Genomic DNA, 26028 nt, shown 5'->3' with positions numbered 1-26028 from the left:
CAGTAGTTGTGGCACGCAGGCTCAGTAGTTGTGGCACGCAGGCTCTAGAGCACCAGCTCAGTAGTTGTGGCACACAGGCTTAGTTGCTCCACGGCATGTGGGATCTTCCCAGACCAGGGCTTGAACCCACGTCCCCTGCATTGGCAGGCAGATTCTTAACCACTGTGCCACCAGGGAAGCCCTGGAATTCTGTGTTTGATATAAGCCTCCAGACATGGTAGGGGAAAGGTGAAAGGGTCTAACACCCAGAGGAAAGAGACAAAAGATGGCTACAAAGTTATTAAGGCATGAATTATGTAAATCAGAGCTCCAGTCTAAGCTGAAACAGTAGTGGAAATCAGGAAGTCTAAAGGTGGCCAGCTCAACAGAAGGCACAGGCTATACTTGGTAGCAAGACAGGTTTTGACCCATCCTCTGGTACCTCATAAGGTAACAAGCTTAGGAAGGACTGGTTCAGAGGCAATGTGAGGCTGAGCTGGGCAAAGCTGGGACAAGCAATGATCTATATTACCTATGTTTACATCAAGTAGGATTGCAAAGCAAAAAAGTCTGACTACATATGTCTTTGATTGTGATTTGGTTTTTCTCAACATTTTAACATTTCTAAAATTGTTATCTAATTTCAAATCAGATATATGTCTTTCACTTGAAAATCTTCCCACCTCTCCACAAAGGCTTCACTGATTAAATTGATGGTCAAATTGGTTTCTTAAAAATAATCTCTAAGATTATATATGTTTCTCTTCCTAGTGTTTTTTCCTATGTATTAGCACTCCTTTAAATTTAAAAATAAAAAACAAAATTAATACATCAAACTAAAAATCTTCTGCACTGCAAGGAAAATCATCAACAAAATGAAAAGGCAACCCACTGAATGGTAGAAAATATTTGCAAATCATATATCTGATAAGGGGATTATATCCAAAATATATAAAGAATTCACAAAATCCAATAGCAAAAAAACCCAAACAATCCAATTAAGAAATGGATAGAGGATCTGAATAGATATTTTTCCAAAGAAGACATACAGATGGACAACAGGTACATGAAAAGATGCTCAACATCATTAATCATCAGGGAAATGCAAATCAAAACCACAATGAGATATCACCTCATATTTGTCAGAACGGCTATTATCCAAAAGACAACAAATACCAAGTGTTAGTGAGGATGTGGATTAAAGGGAACCCTGTGCACTGTTGGTGGGAATATAAATTGGTGCAGTAATTATGGAAAATAGTATGGAGGTTCCTCAAAAAATCAAAAATAACTCTCCCTCCTGCCACCTCCCCTGGCCCTCTCACGCTGCACAGTTTCTCTGATGCAAGACTGTCCTGGCCCAGATATGGCTCGTGGACAGCAGAAGATTCAGTCTCAGCAGAAAAATGCCAAAAAGCAAGCTGGACAAAAGAAGAAACAAGGACATGACCAAAAGCCTGCTGCCAAAGCTGCCTTAATATATACCTGCACTATCTGTAAGACACAAATGCCAGACCCTAAGACCTTCAAGCAGCACTTTGAGAGCAAGCATCCTAAGACTCCACTTCCTCCAGAATTAGTTGATATTCAGGCATAAAGTTGTTTACAGGGGAATTTGTGACACCTTTGACTCTTCTCCTCACTCAGACCTTAGGTAACAAACCTGCAGCTGCTTTGCTAACAAACTGTTGATCAGCAAAAATAAAGGGGCTACAGAAACACTCATTTTTATGCTGTTCCCTTTTGGGCTTCATGCAAAGACAATTCTGTGTAAATGTACAGTTGACTCTGATTTGGAAATCTGAAAATTAGTCCATCCTTGTTATAAAAAAATTTTTTACAATTGTAATTATATTGATGTTCATATTGTATAAAATAACTCATTAAAGTAGTACTTTGATTTTACAACATCACAGGATAAATGGTTCTAGAAATTCTGTTCTAACTTTCTACATTATTTGCCTTATAAAAATCTAATGAATTCATCAGCTAGAATTGCAAGCACAATTCTCATCTCCCTTTCTAATTCAGGGGCATGTTCATAGTTAAACTAGAGCAGAGTCATTCATTAAATCTGTGCACACGATTTTATTGGAATCTGCTGACCTAGGTGAAGAATGACTTACCTGCTGCCTTGGTATATTGCAATCATGTGTCATTTTCCCCTCTGATTGTTTCTTGTGATTGAGGTTGGAATATTTAAACTTGCTGTGTGACCTGGCTATACCTGCCAGCCAGGTATAGCCTGTAGATAACTGATAAATTCCTTAAAGTGGTTGGATTGCCAGTGAGCCCGTCTGAAAAATTAGGTTCTGAAGTATATGCTACAATGAAGTAATCAGCCTACTGTTCAATACAAAATATGATGGAACATATGTGAACTGGTAAAGATCTATCTTTTATAAATTATACTTGATTCTTTGAAAATTGTTCAAGTTCTTTCATTTAAAATTGAAACTCATAATTTTCGAAGGAGTTTTTGGAAGTTAATTACAATTTGGCCAATTTATGAATGGATTTTGCATTAACAGAAAGATTGGAATCGCTTGTGACTGGGTTAATTCCCAGAACCTTCTCCTTCATTTCCTTTTTAAGTGAGTAGTTGATTTTTACTTTGTGCTGGTCCCTAAAATCAAAGGCTGTGTACAGTATGACTTCCGTCTGAACTAGAAAAGTATTAAAATAGGCCAATATCCACATTTTTTGGGCTCTAAGTATGGGAAGTGGGTTGGTTCTGATGAATGAGGTAAATCCTACCCAGTTAAAAAAGACTAATTTAGGTTTCTTCTAATTTGCTTTTGCCAACTATTAATACAAGTGAAACTGCTGTAACTCAGTTTAAATTTTAAAGTTGATAGAATAGGAAGAACACTCAAATATTTACTGATAATTGCTTAGAGCCGCAAATCTGATCCTGTGGATTACAAAATGCATTCCCTCTTTCTACTGTAACTCATCACTGCATTTGTTTTGTAGCTATACATATTCTGCCCACCTTGTTTGTCTTCACTGTAAGTTTAAAATAAGATATTTCCAAGGAGAAGCTTCAGTGGTGATAATTTCTTAGTAACTCCTATTCTTATACTCTTACTTTAAAATAGTCATTTTTTTCATGTATTTGATTTCTTCAGTTTCAGATTTATTATTTGTTAATTCCCAATATGTTGGTTACCAGAACATTAGAGTTGGCCTAATTGCTTATAGTGGTTATTAACAGAGGTTCTGGTTAAATTACAATTTAAAAGTTTTTAAAAGTGCTTTGAGCATATGTATGTTTACATTAGTAACAAATCATTTAAAAACCTTTCACAAGTTTTGGTTTAATTTTTTTTCATTTGTTTTACTGACTAATTCAGAATAAAAGCTTTATGTTCCTGTAAAAAAAAAATTAAAAATAGAACTACAATATGACCCAGAGAGTCCACTTCTGGGTATTTGTCTGAAGAAAACAAAAACACTATTTCAGAAAGATATGTGCACCCCTATCTTCATTGCAGCATTATTTTCAATAGCCAAGGTATGGAAAAAACCTAAGTGTTCAATGATGGATGAATGGATAAAGAAATTGTGGTATTTATATACACACACACACACACACACACACACACACACTGGAATACTATTCAGACATAAAAAAGAATGAAATCTTGTCCTTTGTGACAACATGAATGAACCTTGAGAGCATTATACTACGTGAAATAAGTCAGACAAAGAAAGACAATAATTATATATGAAATTTAAACAACAACAATAACAACAAGAAAGCAAGCTCATAGATACAAAGAACAGATTGCTGGTTGTCAGAGGTGGGAGATGGGTGGGTGGGAGAAATGGGTCAAGGGGGTCAAAAGGTATAAACTTCTAGTTATAAAATAATTAAGTCATGAGGATGTAATGTACAGCATGATGACTATAGTTAATAATACTGTATTGTATGTTGGAAAGTTGCTAAGAAACTAGATCTTAAAAGTCTTATCATAAGAAAAAAAAACAGTTTTTAAAACTGTGTATGGTAACAGATGTTAACCAGACTTGTGGTGATCATTTGACAATACATATAGAGAATCATTATGTTATACACTGGAAACTAGTATGATGTTACATGTCAATTACATGTCAATTTAAAAATCCCCTCAAAACCAAAAAAACAAAATGAAGATTATCCTCTCTTGATATGTTCTTCCTTAAAGATACACATGTACAAATCTCTCTTATTAAAAACAACAGAAAAACCTCTCCTTGGATGTTGTGTTTCCATCTAGCTACAATCACCTCTCCCCTTCAGAGTCAAGTTCCTGGAAAGAAAAGAATATAATTTCTGCCTATTATTTCCCACTACCTACTTAAAATAAAACTGCTCTAGCCAAAAGTCATCTATCTATGACCCAATTGCCACATCCAGCAGCCTATTTTTAGTCCTCATTGTACTCGACAATTCTGTAGCATTTAACGCTGTTGGCCAATTTCTTCCCTTAAAACTGTCCTTTTTAAGAATGCCACTTACATGGAGTCTCATTTTAATTTCTAACCCTGTTTCCATTTCTGGCTTTTCTTCCTTTGGCCACCCACTAAACATTGGTATTCTGTAGTGCCCAGCCTTGGACCTTTTCTTTTCTAACAGTACATGTTCTCCTTGAGCAACCTCTTTAATTTCTATAGTTTTAGCCACTACCTGTTATGCTGATGACTCAAGAATCTCTATACTTAGCCCAAATCACTCTCCTGAACCCCAAATCCATTAATCTATGGATATCTATTAATTTAGTAGATTTCTATCTCTCTGTAGATTTGCCACCCAGGCACAGGAAAACATTAACATGTTCAAAGGTAAGTTAACTTTTCCCTTAAACCTGGCCTCGTCCAAAATCTTAGTGACTGTTACCACAATCCAGTTGTTACTGATCTGAGAAAGAAATTTAGCAATCCTTTCAGATTTTTCCTTTATCTTCACGTTCTACAACTTTCCAGCAATCAATTCATATAGATTCCACTTGTTTAACAGGCCTGTATTTCACTCCCCTTTTCTCTTCCTATTGTTACTGCCTCAGTTCATCCCTCATAATCTTGTGTGGACTTAGAGTCTCCTTCTCTTTCACGATCCCTACAGTTCACGCTCTATACTGCTGCCACATAGATCTGCCAAACAGATCTTTCTAAATGGAACCTGGAAAACATTGCTGGCTCTGTCTTTTAGAGGAGAGGGATATTTTCACTTTTCAATCCAGAGAAACCTCCACGCAGCCTTAGGTAAAGGATTTACAAATCAAGTAAATCAGTTTACAGATAATTGACCAAACTATGTTACTTAACTAGCGAATGAGGTCACTATGTTAAAAATGCAGGCCGGCCACCATCTTCTTCTCCTCTCCTTTTTCCACATTATTATGATGTACAGAAATATGACACTTTTAGGTTGAGAGGCCAGCTGGTAGGCTGGTAGCAAGTTTGAATTTGGAGCTTTATTTTCTAATTAAAAAAGGAACACACACTTATGGTAACAAATGAAACAATACAATATCATAACATAAGCAAAGCAGGTTGTGGCAGACACTATTAGTTGGATAACCCAATAATTTCTCCAACTCTCTTCTTCTTTATAAGAACTGTTTCCTCTTACAGAATCCAGAAAGCCTAAATAGTTGTTTACCCAGGTTTTCTCACAGCTAGAGTTGTCCCAACTTTGGCCAATGAGATATAAGGCAAGTATAATGAAAGTTTGTGGGAAAGCTTTGGCATTCCCAATGAAAAGGGCAGGAATAGCTAATACTATCTCTTTCCTTTCCTTGAACATGATGATCCTGATATTTGGATCTGTTACAGCCATCTTGCAACATGAGGCAACATGCATGAGAATAGTAGGAAAGTGGAGACAGAGTTAGAGTCTGCATCCTTGATAGCACAAACTGACAATCTCTAGACTTGTATGAGAAAAATAAACACTGACCTGTCAAGCTCCTGTCAGTCAAGTTTCTCTTACTTATAGCTAAAATCACAATAACCATCTCCACTCTGTCCACTTCCTACCTTCCAGATGCAACCATCCCTGAGTCAACAGTGGTGAATCCTTTCATATTTTCTCTTGGCTCATGCAAAATATAAAAGCACATGTGCACATAAATACTCTGCTGTCACTTTTCTCACTAACCAACATATCATGGATATCTCTGCAAGTTAGTAGATATTGATCTTTTAGTCTTTTTTCTAATCTACATACACACATTTTACATAATTAGGATGATCTGCTTTTTATATTTCAATTTTTTTCTCTCTCTCTCTTTTTTTTTCCCCGCTGGCCTGCCCCCTCCCTGCTCTCTTCTCTGTAGACTTGCTCCTCCTCCCACTTTCCCCTGTCTCATTTCTTGTAGTGTTCCATCTTGCACCTTATCATTTCCTCTGTGAGGCCTGATCACTCTCCTTTTAGTACTCTACCCTCTGTAAACATTCCACCTCTTCTTTTATGACCCTACTCTTTTTATACCTTCCATAATACCTATAATGACTATCTACATATGTCCCCCTTTATTACATTTCTAAGACCCTTGTGGGCATAGATTATGTTTTATTTATGTTTCCTAATTCCAGAACTTAGAGGGAAGAATAGAAATAGGAATCAGGGAGATAAGCGGAGAGGAAATTTAAGACAAGGAGACAATTTGGGGAAATCATCGACTTTGTGGATGAGGGACCTGTCAATCTGACTGGATGACAGCTTTTCCAATATGGAGTAGGAAATATTCCTGGAGAGCTAAGGTGGGTCATTTGCTACTGGTCAGGAATGGGCAAAGTATAGCCTATGTGATAAATACAAGCTGCTATCTGTATTTTTTTGTAACTAAAATTTCAGTGGAATGCAGCCATGCTCATTGGTCTATGTATTGTGTATGGCTATTTTTGTGCCAACATAGCAGAACTAAGTAGTTGTGACAGAGACTGTACGGTCAGCAAAGCCTACTACAGTACAGGTCACTGCATGTCAGCCTGAGATGTCTCATTATGTTCCTGAATGGAATATAGCATTGCTAATTTCCACCACAATCAACAAATATTTATTGAGTGAGCAAATCATTATTTCAGGCCTTGGGGATTTTCTTAGTCTGCTTGGGCTGTGATAACAAAATACCATAGACTGGGAAGCTTAAACAATAGTCATTTATTTCTCACAGTTCTGGAGGCTGGGAATCCAAGATCAGGGTGCTAGCATGGTTGGGTTCTGGTGAAAAACCTCTCTCTGACTTGCAAACACCCATCTTCTCATTGTGTGCTCACATGGCCTTTCCTCTGTGGGTGTGGAAAGAGATCTCTCTCTCTCTTCCTTTTCTTATAAGGCAGCCAATCCTATCAGATTAGGACGCCACCCTTATGACCTCATTTAACCTTAATTACCTCCTAAAAACCCTATCTTCAAATACAGTCACAGAAGGGGTTAGAGCTTAACGGAATGAATTTTGGGGGGATACAATTCAGTCCATAGCAGGGATACACAAGGCACTAGGGATGCTGCGGTGAACATATGAAGCAATTAAGTCCTCTGAACTAATTCTTTAAAAAAGAAAAAAAAATGTGAAGAAGAGATAGTTTCAAGAATGTGAGTGCTAAATGGCACAAAGAGGCAATAATTAAGGCATGGGGTACCAAGGTTCTGAACCAGAGTGGTTGTGTTGAGAACTTAAGGCATTTTGAAAGCAAAATCAGCAGAAGCTAATTCTCATTTGAATGGAGGAGGACACACTGGTTTCATAATTAATAACTTTGATTTTTTTCCTCATAAATCTTAAAATCTCTGAATTCACAATTTCATTTTGATTTGCATTCCCCTATTTCTTTTGAACACTTTAAAAAGAAGGCAAAGTTCTTAGTTTCTGACTTCCAGGCAGGTGAGAAGTCCCATTGGGCCATGACAGAAAGAACACAGCTCTATATCAAAAGCCATTTTTAAGCCTCCAGCAACAATCCCTACACCCGTCAATCAGTTCCAGATCCACTAAATCCAGTTACTTCTAAGCCACAGCATGTCACACATTACTTTAGAGAGCAAAGTGGTCTTTTTCAGTCTTCTCTCTTCTTTACTGAACCTCTTGGGCTCTTTTCTTGCCTTATTCCAGTCTCCTTAATTTTTTTTTTTTCTTTATCACAGAAAAACTTTTATATATTAATTAAATTTGTTCCAAATATTGGTTATCCATAACCCTTCTTCTCCATTCAGGCAGAAACAGATAATGTTCAACTGCCTCAAAGAATGGATGACACAGCATTATGTAGATAAAAAAGGAATTAAATTATTAAATATTTGGTATTTGAGTTTCAAAAGCCTAGGATTCTGAGTATAAACGATAGATTTAGAAGACCTTTTTCCTACTCCTCCTATCCCTTTATACTCAACACATACTAGATAAAGATTTTATGGGATTGGAGGAAGAGCCTATTGGATCTCCAAAAAGGTACTCTACAACATGTTCACCTTAGCTTAAAACTGGAAGGAGGATGATAGGACAGAAAATACCATCAGGTTTGGGGTCTGGATAGCAGGAAACCTGTAAATTCCAATCTCTAGAATATAGTCTAAGGAGGAAGCAAGGTTTCAGAAGTCTCTTATGCTTAGCATGGTAAGGGAGCAGCATAGAATGGCATTTATCTGGCACCAACTAGACAGTAAAGATCTTTTAGTCAATACAAGAAAGAAAATAAATACCTTTCTTTCTCAGTCTTTCTGAGTATAAGCTCAGTAGGTATCAGTAAGGCCAAATTCCACCCCACCTTCAACATGCTGACACTTGGAAGGTTCTAGAAACTTAGAACATAGACCTAGAGGTAAAAAGAGGAGAAAGGCTTGACCGATTAAGATTTAGTTTCTAGCCTCCAATAGAAAGGGGGCTCAAAATAGAAATTTAAATTCATTCATTTATTCAACAAATATCCACGGTGTACTTATATGTACAAATAACTTTTAATAAAAAATAAAGCTACATTCCCTGAATATCTGAGTTTGTGGATTATGAGTCATTCCTAGAACATATTACTTACTTTCTTACCTTTTCCTTATATCATTTAATTTCTTCACATACACTTGAAGTACATCTACTTTTCTCTAAATCTTATCTATTGCATTTATCTCATACCTGACACAAAGTCCATGCTATGTCACAGAAAAAGTTCAGATATTAAAGTTATCAGAAAATCACATGATTAAAAAACAGCATATGGAAATTACTTTAAATATACAGACATATATATTACAGAATTCTCTTCATTCCTGATTCTTAAAAAATGTAAGTTTTTATAAATGTCATTGTTGTGTCATAAGAATCTGTATTTCTAGTTTCAGAATATGACTCCAAATTTGCATAAATACATATTCCAAATTTGACAGTTTTGGACTTCTAACATATGCTAGCGCTAGCTTCCATATCAGTCATCAAAAATATATTTTAAGAAACAACTGGAAAAGTTTCTTACATCACCAAAAAAGATTTTTGGTCAATATGGGGAACAGAGCAAATGCAGTAAGTCTCCCTCCAGTACTAATTAAATAAAAATGTTAGATTAACTGTTCAAAAACCTAACACATATGTTGCAGATATAGCTTGGGAGTCAAGACTCTAGGCTCTATGTATAGCAGTGAGCTAGAAAGGCTGTTTGGTCTGAGGAATATAGTACAGAAGCCAGCTAATCTAGACAAAGAATTGGCAGAAGGATACCAGCACTCCAAACCTGCACTATTTGTAGGTGTGAGGTCTAAATTAGCACTTCCCAAGAAGCTTGGAAACCCTAAACAGAGAAAATAAAATTAAAATAAGTCCTATACTAGTGAAAGCCACAGCAAAGTCCAACACAAAACTGGCTCCAAGGGGTTTCTTCCACAACTCAGGGCCCTTGAGATTCACACAGAAACAACTCCCGCTGAAGATAAGCTCACAGTCAAAAGTTACAAAGTATGTCAGAAAACAAACTGTCAATAAAAAAGTATTAGTAGATGTATGAATGGGAAGAATTCACTTTTAAAAAACTACATATAACTGAGAAATATGTAAGAAACTTTAAAATAATTGTGTTAAAAGGAATTTTAGGGACTTCCCTGGTGGCGCAGTGGTTAAGAATCCGCCTGCCAATGCAGGGGACACGAGTTTGATCCCTGGTCCGGGAACAGCTCACATGCCGTGGAGCAACTAAGCCCGTGAGCCACAACTACTGACCCTGTGCTCTAGAGCCCGTGAGCCAAAACTACTGAGAGCCCGTTTGCCACAACTACTGAAGCCTGTGTGTCTAAAGGTCGTACTCCGCAACAAGAGAAGCCACCGCAATGAGAAGCACACACACTGCAATGAAGAGTAGCCCCTGCTCACTGCAACTAGAGAAAGCTTGTGCGCAGCAACGAAGACCCAATGCAGCCGAAAATAAATATAAATTAAATAAATAAATTTTAAAAATAAATTAAAAAAAGAAATTTTAAAAGAAGAATATAGTTAATTAGACAAGAACAGGATATAATAAAAATATAATAATGTAGTAACTTTGTATAGTGTATAATGTATAAAAATACTGAATCACTACATTGTACATCTGAAACTAAATAATATTGTAAGTCAACTACAATTCAATTAAAAATATACATATATATGTAATAAAAACAAAAAGTGAACTTGAATAAGAATCCAAATGGAGATTGTAAATATGAAAAAGTAAGGTTAAAGAAGATAGAATTATCAAATTGGAGAAATTGCTAAAGGTAAATACAGAACAATTACTCTGTAAGATTCTCAACTTATTTTACAGAGGCAAGATAGAAACTTCCTTCTAAAGACAAACAAACTCATAGAAAAAGAGATCATTATTTATGGCTACCAGAGGCAGTTGGGGGAGGGGTAATTGGATGAAGGTAATCAAAAGGTAAAAACTTCCAGGTATAAAATAAATAAATACTAGAGATGTAATATACAACATGATAAATACAATTAATACTGCTGTATATTATATATGAAAATTGTTAAGAGAATAAATCCTAGGAGTTCTTATCACAAGGAAAAAATATTTTTTTCTACTTCCTTAGTTTTGTATCTATATAAAATGATGAATGTTCACTAAACCTACTGGGGTAATCATTGCATGATATATGTGAGTCAAATCATCTTGCTGTATACCTTAAACTTATACAGTGCTCTATGTCAATTATATCTCAATAAACTTGGAAGAAAAATATAAGAGACAAAAAAAAAGAAAACTCCTTGAATTGAATCCTTCCAAGTATGGAGTAAGGCTATAAGGAATTTTAGAAAATCATCTAATTCAGCACTAAAATCAAGGTTTCTCTAAAAATCTCTTCCAAATAATATACTACATATTTCTCTAATAATTAAACTGTATTATACTCCTCTAGATTGGCAGTCCACAACTCTAGTGTCAAATCTGTGGGAACAATTCTGTTTTTTTTTTCCTGGCAAACTTATTAAGTCACTGACTGGCTCTCTGATATGACTATTCTAAAACCTTTGCCATTTGCCATTCCTTTCAAATTCTTCCTGGATCTACAACTTCTCTTTCACTAATGGCTTCTCACATTAAAAATAAAAAGAACCACACACACACACACACACAAACCCAAACACACAAAAAAAACAAATTCCCTTAGTCTTGCAATTTGATCCAGCTACTACCTTCCCTCTCTCTCCTTCCTGTCACAGCTAAACTTCTCAAAAGAACTGTCTCTACTTTTCATCTATCTTGATCTGTTGGCAGATTTGACACTGTTATTCTCTTCTTCAAATTTTAAATGTCTTAAAATATTCATCACTTATCTTGTGTGATTTTCTCTGTTTAGGTTTGCCTTTACCATTTGTCCTAGAGTTCTGTCTGTTCTTCTTATTTTTTTAGTTTGTTTGTTTGTTTTTCTTTTTATGAGTGTGTGTGTGAATGTTTCTTTGTGTGATTTTGTCTGTTTAGTTTTGCTTTTCCCGTTTGTTTTTGGGGTTCTATCTGCTCATGTTTTTTTTTTTTTCCTTCCTTTTCTTCTGAGCCATGCAGTTGGCAGGGTCTTAGTGCTCCAGCCAGATGTCAGGCCTGAGCCTCCAAGGTGGAGAGTCGAGTCCAAGACATTGGACCACCAGAGACCTCCTGGCTCCACATAATATCAATCGGCGAGAGCTCTCCCAGAAATCTCTGTCTCAACACTAACAGCCAGCTCCACCCAATGGCCAGCAAGCTCAAGTGCTGGATGCCCCATGCCAAACAACTATCAAGACAGGAACACATCTCCACCCATTAGCAGAGAGGCTGGCTAAAGTCATACTAAGTTCACAGACACACCAAAACACACGACCGGACATGGCCCAGCCCACCAGAAGGACAAGATCCAGCACCACCCACCAGAAAACAGGCACCAGTCGCCCCAACCAGAAAGCCTACACAAGCCACTGAACCAACCTCACCCACTGGGGGCAGACACCAAAAATAACAGGAACTACGAACCTGCAGCCAATAAAAAGAGGACCCCAAACATAGTAAGTTAAACAAAATGAGAATACAGAGAAATATGCAGCAGATGAAGGAGCAAGGTAAGAACTCACCAGACCAAATAAATGAAGAGGAAATAGGCAGTTTACCCAAAAAAGAATTCAGAGTAATGATAGCAAAGATGATCCAAAATCTTGGAAACAGAATGGAGAAAATATAAGAAATGTTTAACAAGGATCTAGAAGAACTAAAGAGGAAACAAACAATGATGAACAACACAATAAATGAAATTAAAAATTCTCTAGAAGGAATCATTAGCAGAATAACTGAGGCAAAAGAACAAAGAAGTGACCAGGAAGATAGAAGAGTGGAAATAACTGGTGCAGAGCAGAATAAAGAAAAATGAATGAAAAGAATTGAGGACAGTCTCAGAGACATCTGGGACAACATTAAATGCACCAACATTCTAATTTTAGGGGTCCCAGAAGAAGAAGAGAAAAACAAAGGGTCTGAGAAAATATTTGAGATTACAGCAGAAAACTTCCCTAAAATGGGAAAGGATATAGTCAATCAAGTCCAGGAAGTACAGAAAGTCCCAAACAGAATAAATCCAATGAGAAACATGCCAAGACACAAATTAATCAAACTATCAAAAATTAAATACAAAGAAAAAATATTAAAAGCAGCAAGGGAAAAGCAACAAACAACATACAAGGGTATCTACATAAGGTTAAAAGCTGATCTTTCAGCAGAAACTCTGCAATCCAGAAGGGAGTGGCAGGATGTATTTACAGTGATGAAAGAGAAAAACCTACAACCACGATTACTCTACCCAGCAAAGATCTCATTCAGATTCGACAGAGAAATTAAAACCTTTACAGACAAGCAAAAGCTAAGAAAATTCAGCACCACCAAACCAGCTTTACAACACATGCTAAAGGAACTTCTCTAGGTGGGAAACACAAGAGAAGAAAAGGATCTACAAAAAGAAACCAAAACAATTAAGAAAATGGTAATAGGAACATACATATTGATAATTACCTTAAATGTAAATGGATTAAATGCTCCAACCAAAAGACATAGACTGGCTGAATGGATACAAAAACAACACCTGTATATATGCTGTCTACAAGAGACACACTTCAGATCTAGGGACACACACAGAGTGAAAGTGAGAGGATGGAAAAAGATATTCCATGCAAATGGAAATCAAAAGAAAGCTGGAGTAGCAATTCTCCTATCAGACAAAATAGGCTTTAAAATAAAGACTACTACAAGAGACAAAGAAGGACACTACATAATGATCAAGGGATCAATCCAAGAAAAGGTACAACAATTGTAAATATTCACGCACCCAACATAGGAGCAACTCAATACAAAAGGCAAATGCTAACAGCCATAAAAGGGGAAATCGACAGTAACACAAACATAGTAGGGGACTTTAACACCCCACTTTCACCAATGGACAGATCATACAAAATGAAAATAAATAAACACAAGCTGTAAATGACACAACAGACCAGGTAAAATCAGTTGATATTTATCAGACATTCCATCCAAAAAACAACAGAATACACCTTCTCAAGTGCACATGGAACTCTCCTGAAGAGAGATCATATCTTGGGTGACAAATCAAGCCTTGGTAAATTTAAGAAAATTGAAATAGTATCAAGGATATCTTCCGACCTCAACGCTATGAGACTAGATATCATTACAGGAATAAAACTGTAAAAAATAAAAACACATGGATTCTAAACAATACGCTACTCAATAACCAAAAGATCACTGAAGAAATCAAAGAGGAAATAAAAAAATACCTGGAAATAAATGACAATGGAAACACGATGACCCAAAATCTATGGCATAAAGCAAAACAGTTCTAAGAGGGAAGTTTATAGCAATACAATCCTACCTCAAGAAACAAGAAAAATCTCAAATAAACAACCTAAACTTACACCTAAAGCGATTAGAAAAAGAACAAAAAAAACCCAAAGTAAGCAGGAGGAAAGAAACCATAATGATCAGATCAGAAATAAACGAAAAAGAAGTGAAGGAAATAATAGCAAAGATCAATAAAACGAAAAGCTGGTTCTTTGAGAAGATAAACAAAATTGATAAACCATTAACCAGACTCATCAAGAAAAAAAAGGAAGAAGACTCAACTCAGTAGAATTAGAAATGAAAAAGGAGAAAGAACAACTGACACTGCAGAAATACAAAGGAACATGAGAGACTACTACAAGCAACAATACGCCAATAAAATGAACAATGGGGAAGAAATGGATAAATTCTTAGAAAAGTACAAGCTTCCGAGACTGAGCCAGGAAGACATAGAAAATATGAACAAACCAATCACAAGCACTGAAATTGAAACCGTTAATAAAAATCCTCCAACAAACAAAAGCCCAGGACCAGAAAGCTTCACAGGTGAATTCGATCAAACATTTAGAGAAACGCTAACACTTATCCTTCTGAAACTCTTCCAAAATACAGCAGAGGGAGAAACACTCCCAAATTCATTCTACGAGGCCACCATTACCCTGATACCAAAAGCAGACAAAGATGTCACAAAAAAAGAACTACAGGCCAATATCACTGATGAACATAGATGCAAAAATCCTGAACAAAATACTAGCAAACACAATCCAACAGAACATTAGAAGGATCATACACCATGATCATGTGGGGTTTATCCAGGAATGAAAGGATTCTTCAGTATATGTAAATCAATCAATGTGATACACCATATTAACAAATTGAAGGAGAAAAACCATATGATCATCTCAATAGATGCTGAAAAAGCTTTCGACAAAATTCAACACCCATTTATGATAAGAACTCTCCAGCAAGTGGGCATCGAGGGAACCTACCTCAACATAATAAAGGCCATATATGAGAAACCCACAGCCAACATCACTCTCAATGTTGAAAAACTGAAACCATTTCCACTAAGATGAGGAACAAGAAAAGGTTGCCCACTCTCACCACTATTATTCAACATAGTTTTGGAAATTTTAGCCATGGTAATCAGAGAAGAAAAAGAAATAAAAGGAATACAAATCAGAAAAGAAGTAAAACTGTCACTCTTTGCAGATGACATGATACTATACATAGAGAATCCTAAAGATGCTACTAAAAAACTCCTAGAGCTAATCAATGAATTTGGTGAAGTAGCAGTATACAAAATTAATGCACAGAAATCTCTTGCATTCATATACACTAACAACCTGAAATCTGAAAGAGAAACTAAGGAAACATTCCCACTTATAGTTGCATCAAAAAGAATGAAATACCTAGGAATAAGCCTACCTAAGGAGACAAAAGACCTGTGTGCTGAAAAATATAAGATACTGATGAAAGAAAATAAAGACTATACAAACAGATAGAGAGATATACCATGTTCTTGGATTGGAAGAATCAACATTGTGAAAATGACTGTACTACCCAAAGCAATCTACAGATTCAATGCAATCCCTATCAAACTACCACCGGCATTTTTCGACAGAACTAGAACAAAAAATTTTACAATTTGTATGGAAACACAAAAGATCCTGAATAGCCAAAGCAATCTTGAGAAAGAAAAACGGAGCTGGAGGAATCAGGCTCCCTAACTTCAGACTATACTACAAAGCTACAGTAATCAAGACAGTATGGTACTGGCACAAGAATGGAAATATAGATCAATGGAACAGGACAGAAAGCCCAGAGATAAACCCACGCACATATGGTCACCTTATTTTTGATAAAGGAGGCAAGAATATACAATGGAGAAAAGACAGCCTCTTCAATAAGTGGTGCTGGGAAAACTGGACAGCTACATGTAAAAGAATGAAATGAGAACACTCCTTAACACCATATACAAAAATAAACTCAAAATGGATTAAAGACCTAAATGTAAGGCCAGACATTATAAAATTCTTAAGAGGAAAACACAGGCAGAACACTCTATGACATAAATCACAGCAAGATCCTTTTTAACCCACCTCCTAGAGAAATGGAAATAAAAACAAAAATAAACAAATGGGACCTAATGAAACTTAAAAGCTTTTGCACAGCAAAGGAAACCATAAACAAGACCAAAAGACAACCCTCAGAATGGGAGAAAATATTTGCAAATGAAGCAACTGACAAAGGATTAATCTCCAAAACTTACAAGCAGCTCATACAGCTCAATATCAAAAAAACAAACAACCCAATCCAAAAACAGGCAGATGACCTAAATAGACATTTCTCCAAAAAAGATATACAGATTGCCAACAAACACATGAAAGGATGTTCAACATCACTAATCATTAGAGAAATGCAAATCAAAACTACAATGAGGCATCACGTCACACTGGTCAGAATGGCCATCATCAAAAATCTACAAACAATAAATGCTGGAGAGGGTGTGGAGTAAAGGGAACCCTCTTGCACTGTTGGTAGGAATGTAACTTGATACAGCCACTATGGAGAACAGTATGGAGGTTCCTTAAAAAACTAAAACAGAACTACCATACGACCCAGCAATCCCACTACTGGGCATGTACCCAGAGAAAACCATAATTGAAAAAGAGACATGTACCACAATGTTCATTGCAGCACTACTTACAATAGCCAGGACATGGAAGCAACCTAAGTGTCCATCGACAGATGAATGGATAAAGAAGATGTGGCACATATATACATTGGGATATTATTCAGCCATAAAAAGGAACAAAATTGAGTTATTTGTAGTGAGGTGGATGGACCTAGAGTCTGTCACACAGAGTGAAGTAAGTCAGAAAGAGAAAAACAAATACCGTATGCTAACACATATATATGGAATCTAAAAAAAAAATGTTTCAGAGGAACCTAGATGCAGGACAGGAATAAAGACGCAGACATAGAGAATGGACTTGAGGACACGGGGGAGGGGAAGTGTAACCTGGGAAAAAGTGAGAGAGTAGCATTGACGTATATACAGTACCCAATGTAAAATAGATAGCTAGTGGGAAGCAGCTGCAAAGCAGAGCTTGGTGCTTTGTGACCACTCAGAGGGGTGGGATAGGGAGGGTGGGAGGGAGGCGCAAGAGGGTGGGGATATGGGGATATATGTATATGTATAGCTGATTCACTTTGTTATACAGCAGAAACTAACACAAAATTTTAAAGCAATTATACTCTAAAAGATGTTAAAAAAAAAAAAAGAAAAAAAGGAGGGAGAGTGAAAACTGCCACCATGTACTGCCTGCCATCCACCGCACATGTTGGGGTGTTGTTCCAGGACCTTGCTTCAGACGTGTAAGCTCCCACATCCATTAACCCACTGATGTCTCTGTTGCTGATTCGGGCTCTTTCTTTGGTCTGAAGCTGGGCAAGCATAGGCCTTGTAGGCCTATGGGATGCAGCCCAAAAACTGGTGGAAGCAGTCAGGAGACTGAGCAAACTCCCATGAGTGGTGAGATGTTGGGAAATATAGGACAGGGAACGGAAAGTTATGGGGGCTGTCAACTAGCATGTGGGGACTGAAAGTTGCGGGGGTAATCCTGTGGTGGTTGTCCTTGCTCAATGGGGGTTGCCAAGAGATCTGGCGAACAATGGCCTCTCATGGCTCTGCAACTGTATCAAAGTGAGTCTTTTGTAATTGGTTAAGCTAGTTCTCTAGAAGGAATTGATATTTCTCTAGTGCCTCTGAGATGTAAATGATCTACCTGGGCTCTCTGGAACTTTAATTTTATGTGATCTCTAAGAGTAAAGGACAAAAAAGAGTTTTTAGGTAAACTCTATAGAAATAATTATGTTTTGGGAATGTCCATCTAAAAGAGTCTCTCGAGATTTTGGTAACTTGAAACTAAACTGAGTTAAATGAAGAGAATTCATTGACTATCTGGGTGATTTCAAATAGGATAAAATTTTGGAACATTAATTGTTGGGTGGGTGTAAGTTTACCTACCCTTGCCTTCTTGGGAGAAGAAGACTAAAGCATAAGTTTTCCAATCAGGAAATGCACAATTACTTGCTTCTTGGTTTTTGCCGGAGATTAAGGTTTTTAATGGTTAAGATTATAATCAGTCATAATTCTAGTTATTGTAAGCAAGTTTCTTTATTGATTACATTGTAATTGGGTGCTTAACCATGGCTTTTTAAGTCTGTTGTCTTTTATAGACAGTTATTGTTTTACTCTGATGCTTTTGCAAAAGTGCTTTCATCAAAAAGAATAAAATACCTAAGAATAAACTTACCTAAGGAGACAAAAATCCTCTACTCTGAAAACTATAAGATGTTGATGAAAGAAATCGAAGATGACACAAACAGATGAAAAGATATACCATTCTTCGATTTGAAGAATAAATATTGTCAAAATGACTACACTACTCAAGGTAGTCTACAGACTCGATACAATCCCTATCAAATTACCAATGGCATTTTTCACAGAACTAGAACAAAAAATTTTACCATTTGTATGGAAATACAAAAGACCCCAAATAGCCAAAGCAATCTTGAGAAAGAAAAACAGAGCTGGAGGAATCTAACTCTCTGACTTCAGACAATACGACAAAGCTACAGCAATCAAGCACTATGGTACTGGCACAAAAACAGAAATATAGATCAATGGAACAGGACAGAAAGCTCAGAAATAAACTCACACACTTATGGTCAATTAATCTACGACAAAGGAGGTAAGAATATAAAATGGAGAAAAGAGAGTCTTTTCAATAAGCTGTGCTGGGAAAACTGGACATCTACATGTAAAAGAATGAAATTAGAACAGTCTCTAACACCATACACAAAAATTAACTCGAAATGGATCAAAGACCTAAATTTAAGGCTGAACACTATATAACTCTTAGAGGAAACATAGGCAGAACACTCTTTGATGTAAATTGCAGCAAAATCTTTTTGGATCCACCTCCTAGAGTAATGGAAATAAAAACAAAAATAAACAAATGGGACCCAATTAAACTTAAAAGCATCTGCACAGCAAAGGAAACCATAAACAAAACAAAAAGACAACCCACAGAATGGGAGAAAATATTTGCAAACTAAGTGACTGACAAGGGATTATTCTCCAAAATATACAAACAGCTCATGCAGTTCAATAACAACAACAAAAAAAAACCCAATCAAAAAAATGGGCAGAAGATCTAAACAGACACTTCTCCAAAGAAGACATATAGATGGCAACAAGCACATGAAAAGATGCTCAACATCACTAATTATCAGAGAAATGCAAATCAAAAGTACAATGAAGTATCACCTTTCACTGGTCAGAATGAGGTATCACCTTACATTGGTGAGAATGGCCATCAAAAAGTCTACAAACAATAAATGCTGGAGAGGGTGTGGAGAAAAGGGACCCCTCCTATACTGTTGGTGGGAATGTAAATTGGTACAGCCACTATGGAGAACAGTATGGAGGTTCCTGAGAAAACTAAAAATAGAAGTACTGTATGATCCAGCAATCCCACTCCTGGCCATATATCCAGAGAAAACCATAACCTGAAAGGATACATGCACCCCAATGTTCACTGCAGCTCTATTTACAATAGCCAAGATATGAGAGCAACCTAAATGTCCACTGACAGAGGAATGGATAAAGAAGATGTGGTACATATATACAATGGAATATTACTCAGTCATAAAAATGAACGAAGTAATGCCATTTGCAGCAGCATGGATGCACCCAGAGATTATCATACTAAGTGAAGTAAGTCAGACAGAAAGACAAATATCATGTATCACTCATATGTGGAATCTAAATTTAAAAAAAAAGAAACAAATGAACTTATTTACAAAACAGAAACGGACGTACAGATATCAAAACAAACTTATAGCTACCAAAGGGGAAACGTGGAGGGGAGGGATAAATCAGAAGCCTGGGATGAACACACACACACTACTATATATAAGACAGATAACCAACAAGGACCTACTGTATAGCACAGGGAACTCTACTCAATATTCTGTGATAACCTATGTGAGAAAAGAATCTAAAAAAGAATGAATATACATACATGTATAACTGAATCACTTTGCTGTACACCTGAAACTAACACAACATTCTAAATCAACTATACCCCAACAAAATTTTTTAAAAAAAGAATAAAAAACAAATAAAGGAGAGAAAGGGCATGTGAGAGATAAGAATGGTATGAACAAGGCTATGGACATGGGAAGCAGCAATTTGGATGTAGGTGTGCAACAAACATTAGAGGAAGTAATAATAAATAGATGTGGGTTGGGAGCAAATGTCAGCAGAGAATATACAGATAGGTTTTGGTCCCCTCCACACAAATTCTCTCTACCTAAGACATTTGGCAATTTATAACAGAAATGAAAAATAAAAGTTGGAAAAATAAGTGGAATGTCATGTACACTAAAAAAAGGAGCAAAGAGTTGAATACAAATACTTCATTCCTAATTTATAATGTGGCTGGAATAAGATAAACTCTAAAGCCTAGTACTGTAGTTAGAATTCAACCTATAAATAACAAGCACTCAGATGCTTTGTCTACTGTGTAATAAAACTCAAAAAAAAAGTAGGGAATTGTTTAAAATAATGCTAGCTGAAAGTAAAGGCATGACTTGAACTCCAGCTTCATCACCTTGTGGATATAAATTAATCAACATCAGAAATCAATAAGGAAGATAGATAAATTTATGATTAATAGTATTTGTAACCAAGGTTTCATAAACTGTGATCCATGGATAGAATGAGTGGGGGGCGGGTGGTCTATGAACTAGGATGGGAAAATGAATTATATATCAATTTTTCTAACCTCGATTTGAAATTTATCATTTCCTTCAATGATGAATGAAGGAGACAAATCTCAGCAGTACTAGCAGTAGCTGTGACTTTGCCACCAACAGAAATTAAAGGTTTTTCACATGACATTACAGCTGGTGCAGATATCTCCAAATATCATTTACACTCATCACTTCAATGACTTTACAATAGTAATTATACCCACTGCTAGATCTTGTTATGTAATGCCTTAATAAAGAAACACATGTATTAACTGTATCACAAATTTTTATTATTTTGATAACTTTTTCGATATAATTACTTTCTTGTCCATGTATTTTCTTTTATGCATTTAAGACATTATTTAAGTTTGCCAAAGAGGTCTATGGCACAATAAAGGTTAAGAAGTTATGGTCTAAGTATAAAATAAATTCAATTTGTTTACTACAGTTCACAGTCTGTTAATAGAACCCTTAGCACCAGATATGTCTCAGAAATCAGTATTTTAAAAATTTCAGATAGGTAGAGAAGCTGCATATAATGTAATGCCCCAGCACAGTCTGCGGCAGTGTTCTGGAATCAAACACTAAATATTTTCTCCAGTAAAACATGAAAATATACACAGGAATACGTAGTTTCCCTTTACTTCAATTCAGGTTTTACTGCCAAATGCATTTAGATCCAGACAAGTTTGGTGATCAAATGAATTATGAAAACAAAACAAAAAATATTGGTTTTAAGGGTTTTTGAATTTTAGAACTGTGATAAGGATTGTTGTCCTATTTTTGTATAGATGAATACACATTCATCAGTTTTGTCATTTTCCCTATTTATATCTACTTTTCCCCCATAATTTTGAATTAATAACTTGTTTTACTCAGCATCATTTAAATTTCAAAAGTAGCAAGGTTTTCTTAAAAGTTTCATTATAGCAGATTTGTAGCAGAGAGTCATCTTAAGTCTTTTTTTACAATTTAGGAAAATCAGGTGATGAAATTTTGATAACTGTTAATCATTCTGAGTGAGCTACATCCCTTGTAATGAGGACTCTTAATGTTTCTGGCTGCCAGTCACCTATAATATTCTGCGCTCACTCTAGTTTAGCTATTAATAGAGCTTCTTTGGTAATCATCATAGAATCTTCCAGCACATTTTTTTTCTGTTGGCACTGACACACATTAAGATATTCCCCTGACTTATGACCCATTTGGGGGAAACATACTCATTTGCCAAAGAAAACATATACTGGAAAGAAAAAGCAAGAAGAGAAAAGAGAAGACATATTTTATAATAAATCAAATTGCTTAAAAAAAAGGCACATAAAATAAAGCACAATATACCTGCTCTGCTGGGAAATCAGTATACAAGAGTGACATAAACCAAACAATGTCAAGCACTGGGTAATAAAAGGTCTGTAGAATTATACCATGAAAATGAACAAACTATGTTCGAAAGAAACAATATAGATGAATCTATAGTTGGTAATGCAAAGTTAAATCAAAACAGGAATCTCAGAAGAGTAAGCTCTTCATATAAAATTCAAAACTAAATAAAACTAAATAATATATTGATCACACATATGTGTGTGTAAGATACGAAACTAAAACAAGGCAAGAAATATATTTAACTGAGGATATTCTAGTTCCTGGGTTGAGCAACGGGTTCATGAGGATTCATCAAATAATTAATTAAAAAAAACACCCAGAACCCCCAAATAAGTAAAATGAAATAAAATAAGTAAATGTGCATAAATCAATGATGATGTTTCATCATGAACTATGGATTATGAAAAATTCAATTTTGGGCAACTGAGGAAACAAGAAATGTTATACATTTTAAAAAAAGTTAATAGGTCTTCCTGAAGCCACTTTGTCAATTGATTTTTCACTTCACAGCTGCTAACCAAAATATGAGAAAGGATAAATTAAGAAATATCAGTAGTTAAAAGTCTCTTTACCTAGTCAACTTTCAAGTACATTTTATTTAGCGATGTGATAGAACCAGCTTAAAGAGCAAAATGTGCACATCTCCCCCCAATTCTTCATTCAGTGATTTCATATTGGTTGCTTGAAATCAGCCATGGTGATTTATACCATGTATTTATATCATGGAAATCAGCAGGCAAGTGCTACAAGTCTGGGCTTTTTCCCCCTGGAGAAATATTTATCAGCACAGCACTGATTTTATTGAAGTATAGCTTACATAGAAAAAATTCACAAATGCACAATGAATTCTAACTGAAAACATCTGGGTAACCACTATCTGGCTGAAGAAATAGAACTTTACTAACACCCTGAAGGTCCCTCTCATGCTCCCTTCTCAGGAAACTGATTCTCAGACAGGTGGCTTGTTTAAAATCACAGAGATAGTAAGTTTCAGAGCCAGGACTTATCTATAATGCTCTTATACAATGTCATTTTCATTGCTATCATATTTATTTCCCAGTCTTATATCTTGTTGAGATTGTCATAGCACAGCTTATTTGAATTAGCAGCTTCTTACAGAATCACTTATCTTTCAGTGGGAGTTTTTGGTTGGGCAGAGATATCACTGTCAGTATATCACAAACATTGCTTTGGAGAACCTAGAAAAGGTTAGAGGGAAAATAAAAAGTACTTGCTGCTCACAAAAATGTTGGAGGACCCATTTTAAGGGCTTTACTACTCAAAATAAATCACTCAAGGCTAAAATGAACTTTCTACATGACAAGTATAAAATTAAAAAAAATCTTTGCTACCCATGGAAAGGTGTCTCGAGGAGTGCATGTTTCTCATGCATCAATGCCATTATGTTTCTGAAAATTAATGCTACCTAAATATTTTCCTTTTTAAGAAATAGGAAGCAATTGACTGAGACTGTTCATGATTAAACAAAGTGTTACTAGTAAACTACATATTTAAAATTCACATTCATTAATTGTTTAGACTGTGTGCCATGGTAATAGGAATAAGTCATCAATATCTACAAATTCCTTAGCAGAGTGTGGGTATTAATTCTACTGTTCAATTTTGGCATATGAAAAAAGCAATACACAAGTAAGTTGGCATATTAAAGCATCCAGCACGGTGCCCAGAACATAGCTGACACTAGGTAAATGATGGTCTTGTCATTCTCCTGATTCCCCTAGACTGCTTTTTATTATTTATGTAGTAAGCAAAGGGAAGGAGCTAATTTTAAAGAATGGATAATTCAACAGCCTTATATTTAGCTTTGAAATACCTATGTTATTTTTCCTTTTCTACCTCCGATTTATTAGATTAAAATAGTATGTATTCTTTTAGTAAGTTACCATTCTAAGTACAGGAAGATCAGAGTGGGGAATACTACCTGAAATGTAAAAGCTGCTAAAGGTAATCCACATGTTGAAAAATTTTTGGTTAAGTATAAAAATAAAATGGCAATTCAAAAGGATTTCTTCAGAATAGGGGTAAAATTGGCCATGAGGCCAATATCATAGTTTTGTTTTCTGGTCAATAAGACCCTCAAATTGTGTCAACTAAGTAGGATAATCCAGTTGTCAAGCTGTATAAACACACCAAGATAAAAAGAGCCAAGCTTCCAGGTTCAAATTTTGGTTCTATCACTCCAGCTGAGAAACCCTGGACAATGACGTAACTTCGCTTTGCTTGTGTTTTCTCATTTACAAAAGAAGAAAAATAAAAGTATCTTCCTCCTAGGATTGATGAGAGGTTAAATCAGCTAATATTCAAATGGTGCTTAATTAAAGCCTAGAAGTCAGTAAAAGCTATATGTGTTGTTATTTTTATTACTTCTTTAGCATATTACAATACTTATATTTATGGATACTGCCTTAAATTTGTCAAGAATATAAATAAATATTAATCATGATAAGGTTTGATCAAAATGTCCTTTAATTTTGTCATTCACTATATGTACCAAGCCACCAATCTTTTCTAAAAATATAAAAAAGTTGTTTTAATATATAATTATTAATAATTGAATACATATTTTGTTAAATTATCTTAACTACATTAAGTGATATTAAAATATTTCTAAAAGTACTACTTATACTATAAAATAGCAAGAACTTATTAACTATAACACATGACTTGAGAAGACTGCTTTTCCTTAAGTACATTGTTGTGGGATAAGTCTGTATGGTACTTTCCTGTCTGAAAAGGTAGCTGACAGATTGAATAATACACATGGACAATGCCCAGACCATACATAAAAAATAGAACTCTGACCCACAATCTGCAGCAACCAGCCCAGGAAACCAGCCCATCATCTATAGTAATCAGTCTAGGAAGTCAGACTACTATTTCTAGCAACTAGTCAAGAAATAACCCTGAAACAATGGTTAGGGCTTGATTAATAAGGATAGCTTCTCTAATTTTTGCCCCCATTTCTAACTTAGGACCAACTGAAGAAAGCCAACTACGTACCCCTAACCAATCACATAGGATGCCCTGCTTCTAGTCAGTCCATGCCAACAGCATCCAGTCAGGGTACACCTGAAGCCTTCCTGTTTTTCCACTGTAAAGATTTTCCATTCATCTGCCTGCCTTTGGAGTCTGACAAATGCAAGTGATGGTGGCTGACTCCCTTACTATATAGCAAGTTTGGAATAAATAGCCATTACATGTTCTCATTTGGGTGGTCTTCATTTATTTTCACATAGTATTCATCTACAAGAGACCTCCACCAAATTGCTATTTAAAGTACATATTTACAGCATTTAATCAGATAATGGCATTCTCGGAAAGAAACAAAACTAGGGGAAAGGCAAGCCAATGAGTTTATTGTGTCTAAGAGTCATTTTTTTTTTTTTTCAGATAAAAAGGAAAAACATTCTGCAATATCATAGAAAATATTTATAATATTCCAAGAAGCAATGAATAAAAAACATTTGTATTAGAGGTATGTAAAAGGACACA

At 35.7% G+C, this 26028-nt stretch overlaps 1 protein-coding gene and 1 pseudogene across 12 annotated transcripts in view; one reads left to right on the top strand and one right to left on the bottom strand.

Moving 5' to 3' along the window:
• Positions 1–26028, bottom strand: part of RNF180 (ring finger protein 180) — a 285865-nt gene that overhangs the window by 111731 nt on the left and 148106 nt on the right. The window contains exon 6 of one of the 11 annotated variants that reach the window (XR_014242110.1): positions 8669–8781. The exons of the other annotated variants lie outside the window; for them this stretch is intronic. The gene's annotated coding sequence lies outside the window, so the exon portion shown is untranslated. The remainder of the gene's footprint in view (positions 1–8668; positions 8782–26028) is intronic. 11 annotated transcript variants of the gene reach the window in all.
• On the top strand, positions 3–8662 carry LOC309624752 (zinc finger protein 706 pseudogene; annotated as a pseudogene). Its single transcript has one exon. The product of its transcript is annotated as a zinc finger protein 706 pseudogene (transcript).

This window comes from Balaenoptera borealis (genome assembly GCF_965194805.1).
Source record: "Balaenoptera borealis genome assembly, chromosome: 2".
Classification (NCBI taxonomy): domain Eukaryota; kingdom Metazoa; phylum Chordata; class Mammalia; order Artiodactyla; family Balaenopteridae; genus Balaenoptera; species Balaenoptera borealis.
This window is presented reverse-complemented; position numbering and strand designations above follow the sequence as displayed.